This window comes from Jaculus jaculus, chromosome 17 (genome assembly GCF_020740685.1).
Source record: "Jaculus jaculus isolate mJacJac1 chromosome 17, mJacJac1.mat.Y.cur, whole genome shotgun sequence".
NCBI lineage: Eukaryota > Metazoa > Chordata > Mammalia > Rodentia > Dipodidae > Jaculus > Jaculus jaculus.
In genome coordinates this window covers 55,067,197-55,092,861 of record NC_059118.1, presented here as the reverse complement: position 1 = coordinate 55,092,861, position 25,665 = coordinate 55,067,197, and the positions used below count along the sequence as shown (strand labels likewise).

At 45.5% G+C, this 25,665-nt stretch overlaps 1 pseudogene; it reads right to left on the bottom strand.

Annotated features, from left to right (window-relative positions):
• Positions 1-3,623, bottom strand: part of LOC123455534 — a 76,541-nt pseudogene extending 72,918 nt beyond the window's left edge.
• Positions 3,624-25,665: the final 22,042 nt, after the last annotated feature.

Genomic DNA, 25,665 nt, shown 5'->3' with positions numbered 1-25,665 from the left:
AGAAGCCAGGTATGGTGCACGCACCTTTAATTCCAGCACTCAGGTGGCAGAGGTAGGAAAATTGCTGTGAGTTCCAGGCCAGCCTAGGGGCTACAAAAGTGAGTTCTAGGTCATCCTGGGCTAGAGTGAGACCCTACCTCAAAAATAAAATAATAGGGCTGGAGAGATGGCTTAGCGGTTAAGTGCTTGCCTGTGAAGCCTAAGGACCCCGGTTCGAGGCTCAATTCCCCAGGTCCCACGTTAGCCAGATGCTCAAGGGGGCGCACGCGTCTGGAGTTCATTTGCAGAAGCTGGAAGCCCTGGCGCGCCCATTCTCTCTCTCTCCCTCTATCTGTCTTTCTCTCTGTGTCTGTTGCTCTCAAATAAATAAATAAATAAATAATAAATAAATAATAAAAATAAAAAAATAAATAAAATAATAGCCGGGTGTGGTGGTGCATGCCTTAAATCCCAGCACTCAGGAGGCAGAGGTAGGATGGGCATGAGTTCGAGGCCACCCTGAGATTACCTAGTGAATTCCAGGTCAGCCTGAGCTAGAGTGAGACCCCACCTCGAAAAAAAAAGAAAAAGGAAAACCAAAAATAAATAAATTAATAAATAAAACAATAATAATAATAATAATGACGGGCTGAGGAGATGACTATAGTTAAAGGCCTTTGCTTGTAAAACTTAATGTTCCATTTGCAGTGTCAAGAGACCCTGACATGCACACACATGCACACGCACACACACATGCACAAGTACATCATTTTCGTCAATATACTTTAAAAAAAAAATTTTTTTTTTGAAGTAGGGTCTCATTCTAGCTCAGGCTGACCTGGAATTCACTATGTAGTCTCAGGGTAACGTCAAATTCACAGCAATCCTCCTACCTCTGCCTCCTGATCTTTTTAAATTTTTGTTTGAGAAAGAGACAGAGAGGTAATGGGCACACCAGGGCCTCCAGCCACTGTAAATGAACTCCAGAAGCATGTACCACCCTATGCATCTGGCTTACGTGGGTAGTGTGGAAATGAACCTTGGTCCTTAGGCTTTGCAGACAAGCGCCTTAACCACTATCCCATCTCTCCAATCCCATACTTATCTTTTTGCAGCCTAGAAAGCTGGTTAAGTTCTCAGCTTAGTCTTGAGCTAAACTTTTCTCGTAATTTCTTGGGCTTTTCACAGACTGGATACTGGGTTTTCTTGTGGGATTTCTTAGGTTTCTCACATCTCTTGTAGCCAAGGCTTACTTTGAACTCCCAATCACTCTGCCTCTATCACCTAGAACTTGGAACTCAACTAGCTTCTAATCAAGCTGGGAATTTCCTCCCCCAGCCCTGCTGTGCTACAGAAGCTGCCCACTCCACTGGTCCTTCTGGGGTTTGTATAAACCTTCAGCCATTGGGAAAGTTCGCAGATAAGCCTGGTGATGTTATCATTTGATTCTGACCTTCCCATATCCCACACATATGACCAACATGGAAAACATCTGCCACTTACAAACACAGCAACGCCAAAGAACAGAGATGAAGTCCACAGTGGCCATCACTATACTTCTGCATTAAAAGGCACACTTGGGGGGCTGGAGAGGTGGCTTAGCGGTTAAGCACTTGCCTGTGAAGCGTAAGGACCCTGGTTCAAGGCTTGATTCCCCAGGACCCACTTTAGCCAGATGCACAAGGGGGCGCGTGTGTCTGGAGTTTGTTTGCAGTGGCTGGAGGCCCTGGTGCACCATTTTTTCTATTTCTCTCTATCTGTCTCTTTCTCTGTCTGTCACTGTCAAATAAATAAATAAATTTTTTAATTAAAAAAAAAGGGGGGCTAGGGCTGGAGAGATGGCTTAGCGGTTAGGCGCTTGCCTGTGAAGCCTAAGGACCCCGGTTCGAGGCTCGGTTCCCCAGGTCCCACGTTAGCCAGATGCACAAGGGGGCGCACGCGTCTGGAGTTCGTTTGCAGTGGCTGGAAGCCCTGGCGCGCCCATTCTCTCTCTCTCCCTCTATCTGTCTTTCTCCCTGTGTCTGTTACTCTCAAATAAGTAAATAAATAAAAATGAACAAAAAAAAAAAGGCACAGTTGGTATGCTGGCTTCTGGCTTCACACCCCATGCCAAAGTGAGCAAGTTTTCTTTGTAACTTTGGCAGTCTCATGATGTTGCCCAGGCTGGCCTATAACTCAAAATCTTCCTGCCTCAGCCCCAGTGTTGAGGCTACAGGATTAGAGTTACCCTTCCTCTTTCAAAAAATAAAACTGGAAGTGAACAGAAGTGGCTGCGATGTGGCCAAAATGCCCCCTTTGGAAAGCACATCTATGTAATCTCCCTGTGCTTTGACTGGCAGTTGGAGGCGGGAGCTGGAGGGAGCAGAACGGACAGAGCACCCATTCTGTGATCCCTGCCAGAGACACCTTCTTCTTATTTATTTGGATTTTTTTTTTTTTTTTTAGGTAGGGTCTCACTAGCTCAGGCTGACCTGGAATTCACTTCTCAGGTGACCTCAAACTCACAGTGATCCTCCTACCTCTGCCTCCTCCTGAGTGCTGGGATTAAGGGCTTGTGCCACCACGCCCAGCTATTTTGGGGGGTTTTCAAGGTAGTGTCACACTCTAGTCCAGGCCGACCTGGAATTCACTCTGTAGTCTCAGGGTGGCCTTGAACTCAGGGAGAGCCTCCTACCTCTGCCACCACGCCCAGCTTTGACACCTTCTTAGAGATCTTCAACCTCATAGCTTTTGCCATCTCAGTCCTAAGCCTCTCTGTAACATGGTCAGGTCGATCCGGAGTCGTTCAAGTGCAAGGCAAGTATGATCACACACGCAGTGATCTTCGCTTTCACCGAAGTTGAAGTTTGGATCCATAACCTGCCACTGTGGCAGGTGAAGGACTTCAGCAGTTTGGTGTCCATGATGGGGGGCATTCCAGGGCCCAGGGCCCTGTTCTGCTTCATCTCTTTCTGTGCTCGGAATTTGATGAGGGCGTCTAGAAACCATGGGCATCTTGCCCGGAGGCCTCCGCTCTCCTCATTTGATGGCAAAGATTTCAGCGCTTCTATGACAAAGGAGCCGTGGCTGTTCTTTTCAACCATCTTCAATATTTCTTCAGATATGACTTTCCCGAAAGCCTCAGGTGGGCTCTCGAGGGCCTCATACTGCGCCCGTGGCAGGGAAGGATAGAGGGCGGGGGTCATCTTGCCAGTCGTCCTGCGTGGCACCGCAGAGCAGGGCATTCACGCCCTCTGTGTCAGTGATGCCCTCTGCAAGATTCAGAGATTCGCCCCCAACTTACCTCATTCTCCTGGAGTTCCGAGATCGCTTCTGTTTGGTGGTTCCAGAGGCTTCGATGCAAGGCTCCATCAGCAAATAGGGGCTGCAGGCTGGACCGCTCACCATCCTGTACTTCCAGGAGGCCAGAGGTCTTGGTCCAAATTCCCAGAGTGCCTGCACAGCGTGCCTTCGAGGAGTGCCGCCCCAAAGTCGTTTCCGAGATAGCAAAGTCTGTTGGCTTCCGCTGCCCGCATCCACTGGCTCCTCTTCTGGGGTCCACCACGTCGCTGCCCGCACAGCTCTCTGCTTCTCCTCGGACGCCCCGCAGCGCAGCCACGGCGCCCCGGGCAACACCCCTGCCCCAGAGATGCCCGCGCAGCCATCCACAGGTAGGGATTTTTATTTATTTATTTTATTTTTATTAGCATTTTCTATGATTATAAAAAAGTAGCCCATGGTAATTCCCTCCCTCCCCCTATTTTTAAAATATTAAATAAATAAATAAATAAAGATCTGTAATCCCAACAATCTAGAGGTAGAGACAAAAGAAGTAGAAGTTCAAAGTCATTCTCAGCAAATTCAAAGCAAACCTGTCTCAAACCAAACAAACAAACAAACAAAAAACAAGACAAGCTTGATAATAGTTTTTCTCCACAATGCTGGAACCCAGGGCTTCACGTATGCTAGCCAAGCGTTCTACCCCCAACCTTATTTTCTCCTTCTTCTTCTCCTCCCCCTCCACCAAACACACATGAGGTAGAATCACACTCTCTCCCAGGCTGACCTGACTCACTCTGTAGTCTCAGGCTGGCCTCGAATTCACAGTGATTCTCTTACCTCTGCCTCCCAACTGCTGGGATTAAAGTCATGCGCCACCATGCCCAGGTCATTAGCTTTTTATAGGGCTTCAAATCCAAAGATAGGAGCAAGAGGGATGTTAAGTGGCCTCCAGGAGTATGCTAAACTAGACTTATCTGGGTGAACATGTCTGTCCCTGCCCCCTTGGCAAAAGCTTTTGGAACATGACCAACGCCCGCAGAACCCATGGGTTTGTGACCACCGTGAATACAGAAGCTCAAGAACAGCACTATTCAGGGACCCTTCACACTTTCTGTGAAGGAGCGTCCAGAAGACAGCCATAAATCATCCTGAAACATTAAAAAATCTAATGAGGAATATGATTAGTGTTTGTCCTCATTTCAGGGAGAATCACCAAGAATGAGGGCAGAAAGGAATTAACTCCTGGGAGAGAGCTAGGAGCAAAAGTGGAAATAGCAAGCCAGGCACAAGGGCCTGGGGAGATGGCTCAAAGAGGAAGAGCACTTGTCACACAGGCTTGGGGACCTGACTTTGATGCTCAGTGCCCACATAAAAAGTCAGTATGAGGTGCTGGAGGGATGGCTTACCAGTTAAGGCGTTTGCCTGCAAAGCCAAAGGACACAGGTTCGATTCCCCAGGACCCACATTAGGCAGCGGCACAAGGAGGTGCATGCATCTGGAGTTCGTTTGCAGTGGCTGGAAGCCCTGGTGTGCCCATTCTCTCTCTCTCTCTCCCTCTTTCTCTGTCAAATAAATAAATAAAAACAATTTTTTTTTTAAAGTCAGTATGAGCCGGGTGTGGTGGCACACACCTTTAATCCCAGCATTCTGGAGGCTGAGGTAGGAGGATCACCCTGAGTTCAAGGCCAGCCTGAGATAAGACTACATAGTGAATTCCAGGTCAGTCTGGGCCTCACCCTACCTCCAAAAAAAAAAAAAAAAAAGGTCAGTGTGTGGACTGGAAAGATGGTACAGTGGTTAAGGCTCTTGCCTGCAACACCTAAAGACCCAGATTTGATTCCCCAGTACCCACATATACCTAGATGCACAAAGTGGTGCATGAGTCTGGAGTTCATTTTCAGCAACTAGAAGATCTGATGCTCCCTCTCTCTTTCATCTTTTTCTGTCTCTCTCTCTCTGCTTGCAAATAAATAAATTAAAAAAAAAAACCTCATGGGTGGAAGAGATGGCATGTGTCTACAAAGCCAAAGGACCCAGGTTTGATTCCCCAGGACCCATATAAGCCAGATGCAAAAGGTGGCACATACATCTGGAGTTCCTTTGCAGCAGCTGGAGGCCCTGGAGCGCCCATTCTGTCTGTCTGTCTCTCTCTCTCTCTCTTCCTCTCTTTCTCAATCTATCTATCTGCCTCTTTCTCTCTCTGTCTCTCAAATTAATTAATTAATTAATTTTTTTAAATCTGAGAAGGAAAAGTCAGTGTGGCCATGCAGGTCTGGAACCCCAGCACTGAGGGGCACGAACAGGAAAACCACTGCAGCTCCTTGGTCACTCAGGTTCAGTGGAAGACTACACCTCAAGGCAGCATGGCGGGACAGCAATAGAGGACACCCCATGTTCTACTTGGACCTCCACATGTGTGTGCTCAGGCCACATGCATCTGCACATACATGCACACTTCTACATGACACAGACCAAAGAAAGGAAGAAGGAGGGGCCATGTGTGGTGTGACACATGCCTTTAATCCCAGCACTCAGAAGCAGAGGTAGGAGGATCGCTGTGAGTTAGAGGCCACCCTGAGACGACATACCGAATCCCAGGTCACCCTGGACTAGAGTAAGACAGAAAGACTCTACCTTGGAAAAAAGAAGAAAGAAAGAAAGAAATTAAATGCTAGCCTGGGCTGCATAAGATCCTTTCTCAAACAACAAATTTTAAAAGGGGGTTGGGGCCTGGAGAGATGGCTGAGTAGTTAAGAAGTTTTCCTGCAAAGCCGAAGGACTCAGGTTTGATTCCCCAGTACCTGTGTAAGCCAGACACACAAGGTGGTGTGTGCATCTGGAGTTTCTTTTGCAGTGACAAGAGACCCTGGCCTGTCCATCCCCCCCCCCTTCTCTCTTGAACTATTTTTTCTGTATTTTACTTTGCTCTATCTTGCTTTCTCCAAGTTGAAAATGCACTATCTCGTCAAAACAGTCTCTACTTCGGCTGCCAAAACAAACAAACAAATCCAAACATGAAAACAAAAAGAAGTGCATGCTCTCGCAGATGTGGAGTCTAGAAGCTTGAAAGCCAGGCAGTAGCAGTAGCAGGACGCACACTCACTCCTACATCTGATAGTCGTTGGCAATCCTCAGAGCTCTCTACTGCAGCTGTAGCGCTCCAACTGCTGCTTTTCCCCCTGTGTCCCTAGCTTCAAGGGGTATTTTACTCTCAGTCTCTACTGCTGGGTGTCTCCTCTTCAATTAGAGTGCCTTTTATGTCCACCTTCCTCCAATATGGCCTAATTGTATTTTACATTTTATTATGTCTGCAAAGCTAAGCTATGTGTCAGTGAAAGAGCATTTGCTCACCATCCTTAAAGCATTGGGCTCCATCCCCAGCACCGCAGGAGACAAACACCATAACCACAACAACAACAAAAATCACTTATATCTCCAAGACTTTATTCCCAAATAAGCTCCCCTTTACAGGCAGCAAGGGTTAGGAATATAACATCTCAGCCGGGTGTGGTGGCGCAAGCTTAGATGGATTGCTGTGAGTTCGAGGCCACCCTGAGACTACATAGTGAATTCCAGGTCAGTCTTGGCTAGAGTGAGACCTTACCTCGAAAAACAAAACAAAACAAAACACAAATACACACACACACACACACACATATATATATGTATATATACATAACATATCTTTTGGGAGTATGCACTTCAACCTACAAGAATACAATCAGTGCATTGGTGTCATAATTTAACATCAGCACTCAGGAGGCAGAGGTAGGAGGATGACCGTGAGTTCAAGGCCACCTTGAGACTACATAGTGAAGTTCAGATGAGCCTTCACTAGAGCAAGACCCTATCTCAAAAAATCAAACTGTGTGTGTGTGTGTGTGTGTGTGTGTGTGTGTGTGTGTGTGCTATTTATTTATTTGACAAAGAGAGAGAGAGAATGGGTTCACTAGGACCTCTTGCCGTTGCAAATGAACTCCAAACACATATGCCACTTTGTGCATCTGCCTTTATGTGAGTATTGAGGAATTGAACATGGGCTGCCAGGCTTTGCAAGCAAGTGCCTTTAAGTGCTGAGCCATCTCCCCTGCCCTCTATGTTCTTTGAAATGAGGGTCTCCCTTTCTCTCCACTCAGTGGCTCAGCTAGACTAGGTATCCACCAAGCTTTCCCATGAGTGTTTGGAATGGGGACACGGGTCCTCCTGCTTCTCTAGCAAACACTTTGCTGACTGAGCCATTTTCTCAGCCTCATATTTTTCAAATCCTTTTAAAATTTGGGTTGGAGAGATGCCTTAGCAGTAAAGGCACTTACCTGCAAAGTCTACAGACCCAGGTTCGATTCCCCAGTACCCACATAAGCCAGGTGCATAAGGGGGCACATGTGTCTGGGGTTCATTACAGTGGTTAGTGGTCCTGGTGTGCCCATTCTTTCTCTTTCTGTCTCTCTGTCATAAATAAGTAAATAAATATTTAAAAAAGAAAAAATAGTTGTTTTTTAAAATATTTTAGTTATTTATTTGAAAGAGAAAGAGGTGGGGGGATGGGCCTCCCAGGTCCTCTAACCACTGCAAAGGAACTCCAAATGCATGCACCACCTTGTGCAGCTGGCTTAAATGGGTACTGGGGAATCAAACTTGGGTTCTCAGACTTGGCAGGCAAGTACCTTAAACGCTAAGCCATTTTTCCAGCCCCTAAATTTATTTAAAATTATTTGCAAGGAGACAAAGAGAGAAAAGGTATACCAGGGCCTCTTGCCATTGCTAAAGAACTCTACATATATGTCCCACTTGTGCATCTGGCTTTACATGGATACTGGAGATTTAAACCCAGGCCATTGGCTTGCAAGCAAGCACCTTAACCCCTAAGCCAGATTTTTATGTACTTATTTACAAACAGAGAGAGAGAGAGAGAGAGAGAGAGAAAGTTTGGGAGCTTTAGGGCCATCAGCAGCTGCAAATGAACTCCAGATGCCCCAGCCTCACAGCATTTTAATGACTTATTATTTATTTTTAACTTGTCATTAATTTGTTTATTTAACATCCAAAATAATGGGTCTCATTATGACATTTGTATAAGCATATCTTGCTGTGCTTTGATTTACACCCCTTCACTCACTGGTCATCTTCCTTCCCAAAATAGTTCCCCTTATGTTATATATTATTTGTTTGTTTTATTTATTTATTTATTTATTTATTTTTGTTGTTGTTGTTGAGGTAGGGTCTCACTCTAGCTCAGGCTGACCTGGAATTCACTCTGTAGTCTCAGGGTGGCCTCTAACTCTCAATGATTCTTCTACCTCTGCCTCCCGAGTGCTAGGATTAAAGGCATGTGCCACCACACCCAGCTAGGAGGTTTCTTTGCTGTTCTTTTGTTTTTTCTCTCATTCTTTTATCCCAGCTTTCTGGAGACTAAAATAGGAAGATCACCATGAATGTCAGGTCAACCTAGGCTACACAGTTTCAAGTCAGAATGGGCTAGAATAAGACCCTTCTTTAAAAGAAAAAAACAGGTGGGTGTGGTGGCACACACCTTTAATTCCAGCATTTGGAAGGTAGAGGTAGAAGGATTGCTGAGTTTAAGGCCAGTTTGGGACTACAAAGTGCATTCCAGGTCAGCCAGGGCTAGAGTGAGACCCTACTTTGAAAAACAACAGAACAACAAAAAAAAAAGAATCCCAGCACTCGGGAGGCAAAGATAGATAGGGAGATAGAGATAGAGTAGAAGGATTGCCATGAGTTCGAGGCCAGCCTGAGACTACATAGTGAATTCCAGGTCAGCCTGGGCTAGAGAGCGAGGCCCTACTTTGAAAAAACAAACAAAACTCCTTAAGAAGGGAAAACAGATACTTTCTCCATCCTAAGAATCAGTGATTCTGGAGGAGTGTCCATGATCTTCAAGCCTGCTCATTTCTTCTTATTTTTTTAATTTTATTTTTATTTATTTGTTGCAAGGGGGGAGGGGGGAGAAAGAGAGAATAGGTGCACCAGGGCTTCAAGCACTACAAACTCCAGATGCATGCACCACCATGTGCATCTGGCTTATGTGGGTCCTGGAGAATAGAACCTGGGTCCTTAGGCTTTGCAAGCAAGTGCCTTAACCTCTAAGATATCTCTCCAGCCCAAGCCTGCTTATTTCTCTCTTTCTTTGTCTTTTTTTTTTTTTTTTTTTTTTTTTGGTTTTTCAAGGTTAGGTTTCACTCTAGCCCAGGCTGACCTGGAATTCACTATGTAGTCTCAGGCTGGCCTCAAACTCACAATAATCCTCCCATCTCAGCCTCCCAAATGCTAGGATTAAAGGATTAAAGGTCACCCCACCCTGCAAATGTGCTCATTTCTTTCTAGCTCCCTGCAGTGTATGTAACTTCTTCACATTTTTCTATATTTTCCAAACATTCCACAAGGGATTGTCTTAATTTAACCATGTGGGATTAAAATTAGAAAAACTAATTAGGAAAAGACAATACATCGCTGATGGAACTCTGAAATCTGCAAAGTCCTCACTGGGGAAAGTGGGGCATGTTTCAAACCAGGAAGCAGGTGAGAAGACAGGGGCTATTTCCAACCTACAACCCAATAAATGATCCAATAAATGTGAGACAGAGTTGCCCTGGCTGAACAGAAGGTGGGAGAGGGAACCTTCTGAAGCGATGGGGTGGGGTTGACGCAGCTCCCTCCCAAGAAAACAATACTGGTGAAACCATTTTGTCAGCCTGCCACTGAAGGAAAGTACCAGTTCTAGAATCCGACCGGGTGGTACACCTCTGTGATCCCAGCACTCAGGGAGGTAGAGGCAGGGTAGTAAAGTTGAGCGCAGCCTGGAATGCACAGTGAGACTCTGTCTTAAGGAAGAATGAACAAAGAAAGGAAAAGAGGGGGAGGGGAGGGGAGGAGAGGAGAGAGGAGAGGAAGGGAGGGGAGAAGAGAGAAGGGTAGGGGAGGGAAAAAAGGAAGGATAAGAGGGGGGAAAGGGGGCTGGAGAGATGGCTTAGCAGTTAAGGTGTTTGCCTTGCAAAGCCAAAGGATCCCAGTTCAATTCTTCAGGACCCACATAAGTCAGATGCACAAGGGAGGCGCATGCATCTGGAGTTCGTTTGCAGTGGCTAGAGGCCCTGGCGCGCCCATTCTCTCTCTCTTCCTGTCTCCCTCTTTCTCTCTCTCTTAAATAAATAAAATAAAAATATTTTAAAAGAGTAGGCAAAGGGAGAGCTAAGGGAAAATTCTAATTGACTGGATCTTACTAGATCACAAAAAATAAAACAGAGAGAAAAGGGGGTACGGGGCTTGTCACCCCGTGAAGGAGTCTAGATGCCTTTTCTCCCTTTCACTCTCATTCCCTGCTACCAAGCACTCGCTAGAACGGAACCAGAAATCTATAACCTATAAACAAAAATTTAAATTTTTTAAAATTTTTTATTTATTTTGAGAGAAAAGCAGATAGAGCGAGAGAGAATGGGCTCACCAAGGCCTCCAACCACTGCAGACAAACTCCAGACGCATGCGCCACCTTGTGCATCTGACTTAGGTGGATCTGCAAGCTAGTTCTTTAATGGCTAAACTGTCTCTCCAGCACCTCTCCCCCTTGTCTTGCAATGTACTGCTCAAAAAAGTAAGAGAATCCCATCATCCCAGTGCTTGGGATAATCCTAGGTTACACAGTGAGTGCAGAATGGCCTAGGCTGTATGAGACCTGTCTCAAAAAATAGAGAGTAAGAAAAAGAGAGAGAGAGAGAGTAGGGCGGGAGAGATTAGCCATTGAGGCGCTTGCCTGTGAAACCTAAAGACCCTGGTTCAGTTCCCCAATACCCAAGTAAACCAGATGCACAGGTGTTGCATGCATCTGGAGTTCATTTGCAATGCTGGAGGTCCTGAGGTGCCCATTCTCTGTCTGCTTCTTTCTCTCTCCAATGAATAAATAAATACATAAAATATTTTTTAAAAGAAGAGAGAAGACCTTTAATCCCAGCACCGAGGAGGCAGAGGTAGGAGTATCACCGTGAGCTCAAGACCACCCTGAGACTACATAGTAAATTCCAGGTCAGCCTAGGTTTGAGTGAAACCCTTCCTCAAAAAACCAAAAGGAAAATTGAGAGAGAGAGAGAGTGAGAGAGAGAGAGTAAGTAATGGGGCTGGAGAGACGGCCAGCAGTGAAGGTACTGCCTATAAAAAGAAAGGACCCAGACACAAGGTGGCACACGCAGCCCTGGCATGCCCATTCTCTGTTTCTGTGTCTTTCCGCCTACAGATAAATAAAATTAAATTAGGAAAATAGTAAGAGAGGGAAAGGAAAGGAGGAAACACCACTGGGTAAGATTGCACATACAACAAGCCTGAAGGTTGCCGGGCATGGTAGCACACTCCTTTAACCCCAGTACTGGGGAGGCAGAGATAGGAGGATCACTGTGAGTTCAAGGCCACCCTGAGACTACATAGTGGATTGCAGGTCAGCCTGGGCTAGAGTGAGACCCTACCTCAAAAATACAAAAATACGGGCTGGAGAGATGGCTTAGCAGTTAAGTGCTTGCCTGTGAAGCCTAAGGACCCTGGTTCGAGGCTCGGTTCCCCAGGTCCCACGTTAGCCAGATGCACAAGGGGGCGCACGCGTCTGGAGTTCGTTTGCAGAGGCTGGAAGCCCTGGCGTGCCCATTCTCTCTCTCTCTCCCTCTATCTGTCTTTCTCTCTGTGTCTGTCGCTCTCAAATAAATAAATAAAAAATTTTTAAAAAAAATACAAAAATAAGTAAATAAATAAATAAAGATAAGCCAAAAGGGCTCCATCTCACTAGGCCTATGGAGAAACTGGAAACCAGTTTTCAGCTTTCCCCTCCAGAAGGACTGTCGGTGTAACTATCGATCTTCTGCCTCCAGCTTCCTACTGTCTACAGATTTGGTGGACTCCCCAGGCAGGAAGCAACATTTCTTTTCCCTGCATGCACCCGAGGGGGCCCGTGCATGGTGCACAGCAGGTAGCCTGGGAGGTAGGAATTGACTTGCAGCCCATGGGGCTGCCCACTCCATGCACTGCGGGAGCAGAAGTGAGGCTGGGGAGGACGAGAGGCCCAGGTGCGGAGGACCATAGAGGAGGACCACAGACAGGAGAGCACCGAGGCTCAGGATGTTCTCTACGCAGATCCATTCGGCTGCTTCTTGTGAGAGCAGATTTGAAGACTGCAAGGGCAGAAACGGTTCTGGAATCTGGGCTGGGTTTGAGAGTGTTGGGGGCATTCTCAGCTCTTGATTGGGCATTAACCAGAGTGAGTTAGGGTGCTGGACCTTCACAGTCACAAAAAGAAAACTTGGCCGGGCGTGGTGGCGCACGCCTTTAATCCCAGCACTTGGGAGGCAGAGGTAGGAGGATCGCTGTGAGTTCAAGGCCACCCTGAGACTCCATAGTGAATTCCAGATCAGCCTGGGCTAGAGTGAGAACCTACCTCGAAAAAACAAAAAAAAAAAAAAAAAGAAAAAAAAAGAAAACTTGCACTAAGTCGGTAGCCTCTAAGTTCTCGTCTTATGAATGAATCCCGTGAATGAAACCCACAGGCCATCGAGGGTGGAGTTTGGGGTACAGTTTAGGAGAAGGAAAAGAGGCAGGGCCCCACAGCTATGGGAACCCATCTGGTGACTGACTCTGCTTGGAGTGTCTTAGGGTAACGTACTGAATGGGGGCCCGAGCTGGTCAGTCCAGCCACCAAACCTGGGGCCCAGGTGTCCTCCCAGGTTTCCTGGAAAGGGAGTAATCTCATTTACATTTCTAGGAAATGATAACTCCTTTAGGGAAGAAGAGATAAGGAAAAGGCAGAGCCAGCTGCGGACATTCCTGACCTCCAGCAAGGGAGAGGCTGTGAGGAATCCTTTAGGGGAAAAGATAAGACATCCTAGCAGGTGGGGTGGGGGTGGAATGCCTTTCCTCTCAGCACTCCAGAGACTGAGGTAGGAGGATCTCTGTGAGCCTGAAGCCAGTCTGGGGCTACAGAGTAAATTCCAGCTCAGCCTGGGCTAGAGTGAGACCCTGCCTCTCAGAGAGGGCTGGAAAGATGGCTCCATGGTTAAAGGTGCTTGCTTCCAAAGTCTGGGCTCAGTTTCCCAGAACCCAGGTAAAAGCCAGATGCACAAAGTGACACATGCTTCAGAAACTCATTTGCAGTAGCAGGAGGCCTTGGGGTGCCCATTCTCTCTCTCTCTCACTCACTCTTTCTGTCTCCCTCCCTCAAATAAGGAAATACATTTTAAAAGAGAGAGAGAGAGAGAGAGAGAGACCAAGTATGAGTGAGGTCAAGGGAGAAATTGCATACACTGCTTCGGAGAGCAATTTGGCCCATTAGGGTCATAGAACCTACAGTATGCATAAGTGTTCATAATAATGAAAAAACCATGGGCTGGAGAGATGTCTTAGTGGTTAAGGCGTGCTTACCTGCAAAGCCAAAGGACCTGGGTTCAACTCCCCAGGACCCACATAAGCCAGATGCACAAGAGGGTGCACGCATCAGGAGTTTGTTTGCAGTGGCTGGAGGCCTTAGCATACCCATTCTGTCTTTCTATCTGCCTATTTCTGTATTTCTCTCTCTCAAATAAATAAATACAAATATTTTTAAATAATGAAAAAACCAGGAACAAGTCCAATGTCATGGACATGGATTTACAAATCTCAGCCATTCTTATGCTATTTCATGGTACTTATAATAAATTAACTACACTTTCATGAAATGGATAGATCTTGAAAAAGAGAGAATTTTGGGCTATGTGGCTCAGTTGCTAGAATGCTTGCTTAGTATGAAGGCAGCCCTACATTCAATCCTCTGCCTTGTAGCCGGGCATGGTGGTACACACCTTTAATCCCAGCACTCAGGAGGCACAGGTAGGAGGGTTGCTGTTGAGTTCTGAGGCCATAATGAATTCCAGGTCAGCCTAAGCTAGAGTGAGACCCTACCTAAAAAAAAAAAAAAAAAAAAACAGCAACAACAACAACAAAAAGGAATTTATTGATCCAGGGTAAAAAAAAGAAGAGTGTGGAGGAGAGTCATAGAAAGGAACATTCATGTCTTCTTTTTTTTTGTTGTTGTTGTTGCTTAAATTTATTTATTTATTTGAGAGTGACAGACATAGAGAGAAAGAGGCGGAGGGAGAGAGAGAGAGAATGCTCATACCAGGGCTTCCAGCCACTGCAAACAAACTCCAGATGCATGCACCACCTTATGCATCTGGCTAACGTGGGTCCTGGGGAATAGAGCCTCGAACCAGGGTCCTTAGGCTTCACAGGCAAGCGCTTAACCACCAAGCCATCTCTCCAGCCCTCGTGTCTTCTTTTGATTGTGTTAGAGCTTAGCTGTGTTGGCTCAACAATGACCAGATTCTGCTCTATTATATATAAAGTAACTGTCTCATTTCTGGCATCTCAAGTCCAGTGTTTATAACAAAATTGGTTCTTTAGACATATTCCCTACTTCAGTGTACAGCCTCATGTTCAAACAATGGTCCTCATTTGAGAAAAATAATTTCAAGCTCCATAGTTCTGTTTCCAAGTTCCCTGAGTAACTGGTACCCACACAGGTATCTGGACCAATCAAAGATGTTTTCAGCCAGGCATGGTGGCATACACCTTTAATCCCAGCAGTCGGGAGGCAGAGGTAGAAGGATCATCGAGAGTTTGAGGCCACCGTGAGACTCCATAGTGAATTTCAAGTCGACCTGAGCTAGAGTGAGACCCTACCTTGAAAAACCAGAAGGGAAAAAAAAAAAAAAAAGACAGGTGCTAAGACTTTAGAAAGATTCTTGTCTTTGGGAATTGACAGAGACCTTCCAGGAATTGGGTGCAATCTCTTCTCACGCCCTTCAGAGTTCTTACAGTCCTGTTCCTGGTTGTTATCAGCTGTCCCAGAGCTGGGGAGGATTCTAATGCAGGTGGAGGTCAGCCAACTTAAATCCAACCAGTTTCAGCTGGTCCCAGCTAAAGAGAAACTTATGGCCTGTAGGTATCCTTAAAGACAAGTAAGATTAGGGTCTTCTGGTCATCCTGTGTTCAAAGATAAGCAAGATGAGGATAGCGTGGAAATAGGCTAGGTGACCTGTAAGAATCTGACAGGAGCCGGGCAGGGTGGCACAGGCCTTTAGTCCCAGCACTCAGGAGGCAGAGGTGGGAGGATTGCTGTGAGTTCGAGGCCACCCTGAGACTGTATGGTGAATTCCAGGTCAGCCTGGGCAAGACCCTACCTCAAAAAAATGAAGAAGAAAAGAAAGAAAGAAACCAACAGGAGCAACAGGAGACTTGGACTGAGATGTGGCTCAGCAAGTGGGGTGCCCAAGTTTCATCCCCAGCACCAATACAAACCAGTTACAGTGACACTTGTAATCCTAGCACTTGAGAGATAGGGACAGAATTGTCACTAATTTGAGGCTACTCAGGGCGACATAGTGAGACTGTCTCAAACAATGAATTTGGTTTAGCCATTAAGGTACTTGCCTGTGAAGCCTATGGTCCCAGGTTCAATTCCCCAGTCACTGCTTAAGCTGGATGCACATGTTGGCACATGCATCTGGAGTGCCTTTGAGGTGGCTAGAGGGGCCCTGGTATACCCATCTCTTTCTCTAATAAATAAATAAAAACAATTAAAAAAAAAAGAAGGGAGGAGGATACTTAATAGTTTGATATTGTATATATATAATTACAATGATTGTAATGGGGAGGTAATATGATGGAGAATGGAATTTCAAATGGGAAAGTATGGGGGTGGGGAGGGAGGGAATTACCATGGGATATATTTTATAATCATGGAAAATGTTAATAAAAATTAAAAAAAAAAAAAAAGAAGAAGAAGAAGTAGAGGTTGGAGAGATGGCCCAGTGGTTAAAAGTGTGCTTGCTTGTGGGGTGGAGGGTGACTTAATAGGATGTTATTATATATTATATATATATTACATATTATATATGTAAGTAGAACAGATTCATAGGGGTAAAAAAGCCTAAGTGAGGTCAAGGGAAGAGATTGAGTAAAGGAAAGGTGGAGAAAGGGCTAATCAAAATCTAATAGGATATAAATAAATCGTATGGAAACCTACTTTTTTTGGACAATGGAACACTCAGGAGCCGTAGATTATTGCTAGAAGATTTTCAGTGCCAGGGATGGGATACCTTCCAGTGAGTAGTTGGCCAGGGAGGTCCCTGATGCCCCCAAAGCATGACAGGCCATTGTTGAGGCCCTTGGTTTCCTACCAGGCACAGATGGTAAGACCCTATTTCTAAAGACTCCACATACTTGGGCTGCAAGGTCACTGAGAAATCCTGCTGGAGCTAAGCTGATAACCTCCTCCATGTGGACCAGCTGACAGAAAGCTGGAAAAAGCCACACTGCATGTAGTTCCATGGAGATACTCAACAGTGGACACTGCAAGCCTTATAATTGGCCAGCCAGGCCAAATGAGCCAACAGGTGCAATAGTGGTACATCTGTTATGAGGGAAACAAACCACCCTCTAATTTGACTGCAGGCCCGCTCCATGGGAGGGAATATATCCCTGATACTGAAAACTTAAAACAGAGGTAGTCATGAGCCCTAGGGGTGTAATGTCTGGCTAAATGTATATACTATGCTCACTAAACAGCCTGCTAAGCACTTCTCTTAATGTTCGTAGCTATTTATTAATGCTACTCTCAATTTGGTTAGAGAAACTTTTCTTTTCAGATTGCAGTGGCCTTGGGATAACTCAGAAAGCACCATGGTGCTGAAAAGAAGTGACAGAGGAGTGCTCAGCACTGAAATATCCCAATCACACCTTCCAAGGCTCAAGGGTCCATTGCGGAAGAGGTGGCAGAAAGAATGTAAGAGCCAAAGTGCGGGCAGGACTCCTTACAACGTGCTCCTCCAGACACAAAATGGCCTGGATATCCATGACCTCAAAGTGCCTGACACTACCTACACAAGACCATCATAATAGGAGGAAAAGATCGTGACATCAAAATAAAAGAGAAGGGCTGGAGAGATGGCTTAGCGGTTAAGCGCTTGCCTGTGAAGCCTAAGGACCCCGGTTCAAGGCTTGGTTCCCCAGGTCCCACATTAGCCAGATGCACAAGGAGGCACACGCGTCTGGAGTTCGTTTGCAGAGGTTGGAAGCCCTGGCGTGCCCATTCTCTCTCTCTCTATCTGTCTTTCTCTCTGTGTCTGTCACTCTCAAATAAATAAATAAATAAATATTAAAAAAAGATAAAATAAAATAAAAGAGAAACTGATTGAGAAGGGGAGGGGATATGATGGACAGTGGAATTTTCAAAGGGGAAAGTTGGGGGAGGGAGGGTATTACCATGGGATATTGTTTACAATCATGGAAGTAGTTAAAAAATAATAATAATAATTAAATTTTTTTAAAAAAGTGTGCTTGCTTGCAAAGTCTGTCAACTTGGGTTCAATACACAGCCATTAATGTAAAGCTAAATGCAAAAAGTGGTACAAGTATCAGGCATTCAATTTGCAGTGACAAGAGACTCTGGCATGCCAGTGCACAAATAGATAAATTAATAGAATTAAATTAGAATGCAGAGGAGGTTATAGTGTTGGCAGTTTCCAGAAGATTGTTGCTCCAGTCAGAATGATCCAGGTTGTTCGCAATGACCATCTGGGGAAGAAAGTCCTCAGAAAGTGCAACACCTATGACACTATTTTGGACCTTAAGAAATGGATCCTAAACCAGGTGTGGTGGCGCATGTCTTTAATCCCAGCACTCGGGAGGTAGAGGTAGGAGGATTGTTGTGAGTTCGAGGTCACCCTGAGACTCCATAGTGAATTTCTGGTCAGCCTGGGCTAGAGTGAGACCCTACCTCGAAAAACCAAAAAAAGAAAGAAAGGGATCCTAGAGCTGGGCGTGGTGGCACATGTCTTTAATCCCAGCACTCGGGAGGCAGAGGTAGGAGTATTGCCCTGAGTTTGAGGTCACCCTGAGACTACATAGTGAATTCCAGGTCAGCCTGGGCGAGAGTGAAATCCTACCTGGAAAAAACAAGCAAACAAAAAAAAGATATAAGAGCTGGACATGGTGGCGCACATCTTTAAACCCAGCAGAGGTAGGAGGATTACCTTGAGTTCAAGGCCACCTTGAGACTACATAGTGAATTCCAGGTCAGCCTGAGTTAGAGTGAAACCCTACCTGGAACCCACCCCCCCCCAAAAAAAATGAGAAAATGATCTTGTCCCAAACAACACCTGTTAGGACAAGACTGTTCTTAGAAGTGGCACACCATTTTTAGGGACCGCGTATCTCTGGGCGACTGAAATCCATGATGGAATGTGAATCTGGGGCTTTATTACCAACTGAGCAGAATTCTTTCCTTTGCCTGTCCCCAGCTGCACTGGGATGGATGCTTTTAATAATCCACATGAATAAAAACCTAGATGCTGGGAAAAAAAAATGCAATATGCTGTCTTTTTCATACCAATAGACAGACAGATAGATTATATAGCCTGTGTTTGTGTGGTGTTGGAGGTAGAACCCATGACTTTTGTTTGTTTGTTTTTCAAGGTAGAGTCTCACTCTAGCCCAGGTTGCCCTAGAACTCACTCTAGTTCTAGGCTGGCCTTGAACTCAGGCTGATTCTCCTACCTCTGCCTCTTGAGTTCCGGGACCACAACAGCATAAGAACCCAAGATTTTTTCCATGCTAGGCCAACCATTCTGCCACCAAGCAATACCACACCATAAAACCTATTTTATTTTGGCTTTGGTTTTAGTTTTTCGAAGTAGGATATACAAGCCATTTTGTGTCTGGAAGATAGCATTGTTAGCAGTCCTACCTTTCCTTTGGCTCAAACTTTTTTTTTTCCTTTTTTGAGGCAGTGTCTCAGTCTAGCCCAGTTGTACCTGCAAGTCACTACCTTACCCTACTGGTATTAAAAGGGATAAAGCTTTACACGACCACCTTTGGCTTTCTTTTTCCTTTTTCTCATGTAGCCCAAATTGGCTTTGAACTTGTTATATAGCAGAGGATGACCTTGAACTTCTGATCCTCCAGCCTCCTAAATACTGAGATTTACAGGCTTGTGTCCCCACACTCACTTCTGGCACTCCTAGGGATTGAAATGGGGGTTTCTCAGCTTCACTCCACCTACTGAGCCACATCCCCAGCTCTGGCCTCAAACTCTTTTTTGTGTTTGTTTGTTTGTTTGTTTGTTTTTAAGGTAGAGTCTTGCACTAACCCAAACTGACCTGGAATAATTCGCTATGTAGTCTCAGGGTGGTCTTGAACTCAAGGTGATCCTCCTACCTCTGCCTCTGGAATGCTGGGATCAAAGGCTTGTACCACCACACCCTGCTGGCCTCAAACTCTTGTTTGTTTTTTCCAGGTAAGATTTCGCTCTAGTCCAGGCTGACCTGGAATTCACTATGTAGTCGCAGGCTGGCCTCGAACTCATGGTGATCCTCCCACCTCTGTCTCCCAAATTCTGGGATTAAAGACATGTGCCACCACGGCGCAGCTGGCCTCAAACTCTTAATTCTCTGCTGCAGTCTTTTGATTGCTATGACTTAGGCAGGTGCCAACACATCTGGCTTTATATTTTACATGTTGGACATACTTTGAAGTCAGAAAGACTTGAGTTTGAATCTAAATCCCACCGTTATGAAGCCATGTGATCTTAAGGTACTTGCTTAACCTCTCCAAATCCTCATTATCTCCACAATAAAAAGGGGCAAGTCTACTTCCTCCCAAAGATGGTCTATAGATAGATGGATGCCAGTAAGTGTCTGGTGCATAGTAAATCACCCATAAATGGCACTACCATGCTCCTTCCTGGCCAGAGCCAGCATTGATATATCAAGGGGCTAAATGAAATTCCCATGAGACACAGTATAACAAATATTTAATAACATTTGCAATTTCCTTCAAGCCAAATTATGGGCAGACAATCAAGCCCATATAGCCAGACTACATAATACATAGAACCGGGTTCCTCGGTAATGTTTCTCTATTTGTAACATGGCAGAAAATCATGTACCTGCTTGTCTCTCTGAGGCTCAAAGTATAGCCAGAGGGCTGAGCAGCCGTGGAGCATCTGCCTCCTCCTTGAAATTCAGGGTCAGCAGGAGGACAGACCCGCAAGAGCACTCACAAGGGGAAAGAGTTCTTAGCAAGGCAGATGTAAGACAGACATTAAGCCCGCAAATGTGTGTACGGGTGTGGATGAAAAAGTGGGCACCATGAGAGCCCTCAGAGTAAGTGCCAGCCAACTTTATATCACTTCATATTCATTGGGAGAAATTGCAGTTTAGTCAAGCTCAGTAATACTTGTGTAGGAAAAGGAGGCACAGTAGGAAATGCGGGCCATGTTCATAGAGAGTAGCCAAAGGTCCCCATTCTGAAGAGCAACTCCTGTGGTTTTGATATCTTTTTTTTTTCTTTTGAGGTAGTGTTTCACTCTATCTCAGGCTGACCTGGATTTCACTATGTAGTCTCAAGGTGGCCTTGAACTCACAGCGATCCTTCTACCTCCGCCTTCTGCTGGGATTAAAGGCATGCGCCACCACACCCAGCTTCGATATCTTTTAAAAATGTTTTATTTATTTACCCATGTGCTCCCTTGAGCATCTGGCTTACATGGGTCCTGGGGAATTGAACCCGGGTCCTTAGGCTTGGCAGGCAAATGTCTTAACCGCTAATCCATTTCCCCAGCCCCTGTTATCTTTTTTAAAAAATATGTTAAACTGGGCACAGTGGCACACACCTCTAATCCCAGCACTCTGGAGGTAGAGGTAGGAGGATTGCCATGAGTTTGAGGCCATCCTGAGAATACATAGTGAATTCCAGGTTACCCTGAGCTAGAGTGAGATCCTACCTCAAAACAAACAAAATTATTTGCAAGCAGAGAGAGAGTCGGGGGAATGAGGAGAATGGGTGCACCAGGACCTAAGCCACTACAAACAAACTCCAGATGCATGAGCCACTTTGTGCATCTGGCTTTCTGTAGGGAATTACAAAACCAAGAAAAAGAGCAGAGAGCTCCTGGCATGTGGAGAGAAGCAGGGGTAGAGAGAGGCAGGTGAGGGGGTAGTTCTCCCTTGATGCTCAGCCCAGCCAGGCAGAGACCAGGGAAGACTCTCTAGAACCTGGAGGTTCAGGAGCAGTGAACAAGCAGGCAAGGGGAGTCCTTGGACCTGGTAAGAGTCTATTTATATATTTATATATTATATATTTATACTGACTGCGGTGGGCGTCACCATCAGGCTTAGGTGTGGCAGAGTGAGGGCTGATTGGTCTGGGTTAGGGCGGGCTCAAAAAGAAGTCAGTCGTGATAAAACCAACCACAATGACAGGATCAGATTTAAATTTTAGAAAAGGGGAACTCCTTCTCAGGGAGGGTCTCAGGTTGTCCTTGGAAAAACATGGGTCTAAGGAACTCCTTTAGTCAAGAGATAAGAAGTCAGTTTATTCTTTGATTTCTAGCAAATTGAAGATTGCAAGGGCAGACATTCCTTCCTTTACTTTTGGGGCCCAATCACCCTAAACTACCTAAAAAGCTACCTGACTTTCTCTCTCTCTCTCTCTTTTGTTTTGTTTTGTTTTTTAAGGTGGGGTCTCACTCTAGCCTAAGTTCTCCTGGAATTCACAATGTAGTTTTGGAGTGTCCTTGAATTCTCTGTGACTCTCCTACCTCTGCCTCCAGAGAGCTGGGATTAAAGGTGTGCTCCATGACACCCAGCTTCTTTTTTTTTCCTTCTTTTTTTCTTTTTTCATAAGGTAGGGTCTCGCTCTAGCCCAGGGTTGCTTTGACCTCATGGCATTCCTCCTACCACTACCTACAGAGTGCTGGGATTAAAGGTGTGTGCCATGTCACCTGACCTTTCTTTTATTTATTTGAGTGAGAAGGAATGGGAATGCCAGGGCCTCTTGCCACTGCAAATGAACTCCAGACACATGTACCACTTTGTGCATCTGGCTTTACATGGGTACTGGGAAAGGAAACCCGGGCAGGCAGGCTTTGTAAGCAGGTACCTTTAACCTTTGTTTTAGCTCCAATTCTCTAGCTTCAGTACCAAAAGGCCTTGGGCCAGCTTCAGTCCTCTGGCCAAGGAGATCGAATAGGGAGACCTGTAAATCCTGAAATCCTATCACTATTTCTCTCTCTCTCTTTCAAAAATGGAACCTCAGGACTAGCTGACCCTAGCTAAGCAGATGGCTAAACTACACTCTCCAATCTCTCTCATCCATGAACAGGGGATATAAGCTAGGATCTCCAAGACCCCTCCTAGGCACCAGATCCCAGGAGTTACTCATTAGCAAGGATAAACAATTCCCCAGCACTTCCTGGCTAGGTGAGTGCTAGGTACATAGCCCACAGCACTTGGCCAGTGGACAGCCAGAGTGAATTGATTTATCAAGGTTATAAAAACCTTCGCTATGCCAGAGGAGGATCTGCTGCTTCCCTGGCTGGAGGCAGACTTCTTGCCCCCAGAGAACTCACTCATTTACCCGGGATAAGGGGAAGACCTCGCATGCCTAAACCTGAAATCCTTCCAGTTTAGATGAGCTCTGGGCCTACAGAGGCTTTTATTCCTTCTTTCATGAAATGAATCATGATTAATAATAGCCAGAGGGTGAGGAATTAGAGTCATGCCTTATTACTGAAGACACGTCTTCACCCTCGCAATGGAGCAGTGACGAAGCCTTTCATCAGCTGGAGAAGAGACCTAGAAACCCACCTCACACGCCCCAGAAGGGCTGAGACAGGTGGAGGGAGAGTCACAGGCCTCCCACTGAAGGCGTGATTCAGCGCTGGGCCTCAGAAGCCCTTTCATGGTAGATTTTTTGGTTCGCATTTGTTTTTTTGGTTTTTCAAGATAGGGTCCCACTCTAACCCAGGCCAACCTGGAATTCACTATGTAGTCTCAGGGTGGCCTTGAACTCATGGCAATCCTCCCACCTCTGCCTCCTGAGTGCTGGGATCAAAGGAGTGTGCCACCACTCCCGGTTCTGATTTGGCTTTTTATTTTTTCTATTTTTGTTTTTGTATTTATTTATTTATTATTATTATTTTCAAGGTAGGGTCTCACTCTAGCTGAGTCTGACCTGGAATTCACTATGTAGCGATCCACCTACCTCTGCTAGGATTAAAGGCCCAGATTTCATTTTTTTTTTTGATACAAGGTTTACTGTGGCCCAGGCTGGCCTTGAACTTTGCCATGTACTAAGGTGACCTTTTACCTCCTAATGTTGATCCTTCTGTCTCCACATCCCAAGTGCTGGATTACAGATGTGCTCTGCCTCTTCTGGCTTTTTATTTATTTATTTTTGAAAGAGATTGTCCAGCACCTGGGAAATGGGAATTTTGGAGTTCTTACCAACATGCCAGCACACCAACAAATTTAGGGTACTCTGGATTGTCTTTAGGGATTTAAAGAATGAAAATCCATAGACCAGAAGTTAAGGTTTAGACAGACTTTATTAGATTAAGAGAAGGAAAGAGGGCTGGAGAGATGGCTTAGAGGTTAAGGCACTTGCCTGCAAAGCCAAAGGACCCAGGTTTTATTCCCCAATACCCACGTAAGCCAGATGCACAAGGTGGGCATTGCATCTGGAGTTCGTTTGCAGCGGCTGGAGGCCCTGGTGTTCCCATTCTCGATCTGCCTCTCTCTCTCTCACTCAACAAATAAAATACTGGAAAAAAAAAAAAAGAGAAGAGAAGAAAGTGCAGGGAGCTGCAGCCATGTGGAGGGCAGGTGGGGGTAGACAGCCCTGTGCAAGTAAGGGGGACGCCTCTCCTCATCTCCCGGAGAGCTGAGTCAGCATTTTCATTTACCATCTCTGTAGCCTTCTCTCCCTTTTTGTTTTGAGAACTAATGTTTTTGTCATCACAAGTGCAAATGAGGTTTATTCACTGAAGGGAGCCTGGCTTAGCCTGACCTCTTTACTGTGAGTGGTGGATTGTTAACCCTAATAAGCATATGCACACTTTTTCTAACAAATAGCTGTGGGGTACAATGCAAGATGACCTGCTACAAAAATAAAATATTAAGTACTTAACATTTTACCATAAAGAGCTATCTAATGTCAGGTCATGTGGGATTTGATGTCTTACCATTTGATTCAGTTTCAATTATTTTCATTTTTCTGTTCCTGGTTTAGTCAACACCCATCATCACCCTCCCAGATCTCGGTGGGTCCCTTTGCCTTTAAAATGCTCTGAACCCACTGCCCTTCAAGAAACTGCCCTTCCCTCTCTTTAATTACAGCTATCCAAATGGTAAATGCTTCTATTTGCATGTGAAGAAAAAATTCAAAGAATTGGTATTGGAATGAGGAAGCTCTTGAATGTCCTAACTATCCGGACCACATAAACTCAAAGGAAGGGAAAGTCTGTAAGAGAAACAACTTGACAAACACGGCCAAGTTCACAGTCAGAAAGGGAGAGTGTTTGTACCTTTCCCACCCAACCTAGCCCTCCAGCCCTTGATTTAGTCACAAGTGTTTTTTTTTTTTAATTTTAAAATATTTTATTTTTATTTATTTGAGAGAGAGAGAGAGATACAGAAATAGGAGGGTAGACAGAGAGAATGGGCACGCCAGGGCTTCAGCCACTGCAAATGAACTCCAGATGCAGGCACCCCCTCATGCATCTGGCTAACGTGGGTCCTGGGTAATCGAGCCTTGAACCGAGGTCCTTAGGCTTCACAGGCAAGCACTTAACCGCTAAGCCATCTCTCCAGCCCAAGATTTCTTTTTGTTGTTGTTGTTTAAGGTAGGGCCTCACTCTAACCCAGGCTGACCTGGAATTCATTATGTAGTCTCAAAGTGGCCTGGAACTCCTTCCTCTGCCTCCCTAGAGCTGGGATTAAAGGCGTGCACCACCATGGGCTGCTCACAATTTTTTTTTTCCCAAGGTAGGGTCTCACTGTAACTCAGGCTGACCTGGAATTCACTATGTAGTCTCATTGTGGCCTCAAACTCATGGCGATCCTCCTCCTACCTTTGCCTCCAGAGTGCTGGGATTAAGGGCATGCACCACCATAACCCACACACAAGATAGTTTTGATTGATTCTCCACAGAAAGTTTTGCAAGGCAAGGGTGGAGTGCCCTTCTCTGATGTGTTTCCTCTGTGGTGGCCTTTCCTACACTCTTTGGGTGTAAGAGAGAGGTAACAAACATCTGAAATGCCAAGCAAGAGTATGTGGGTATTCAGAAAGAATCAAGAGTTTGGCATTAGAGCTACTTGGCTTTCCCATCCACACAACTGGCTGGACTCCACTTCAGCTGAGAACCTTGAACCAAAGGTAGTTGTTAGTTTCACTCACCCAAACCATCCTGGCCAAGTTAAGCCCCAGACTACTTCCTGGTATGATAATTGAATATACCTGTGGACTAAGATAAAGGAAGGTCACCTTCCTGCTGCTCAGACCTCAGCACACCACCATAGACACCTTCCTCACAGAAGTTTCTCAACTCTTCCCATAAAACCC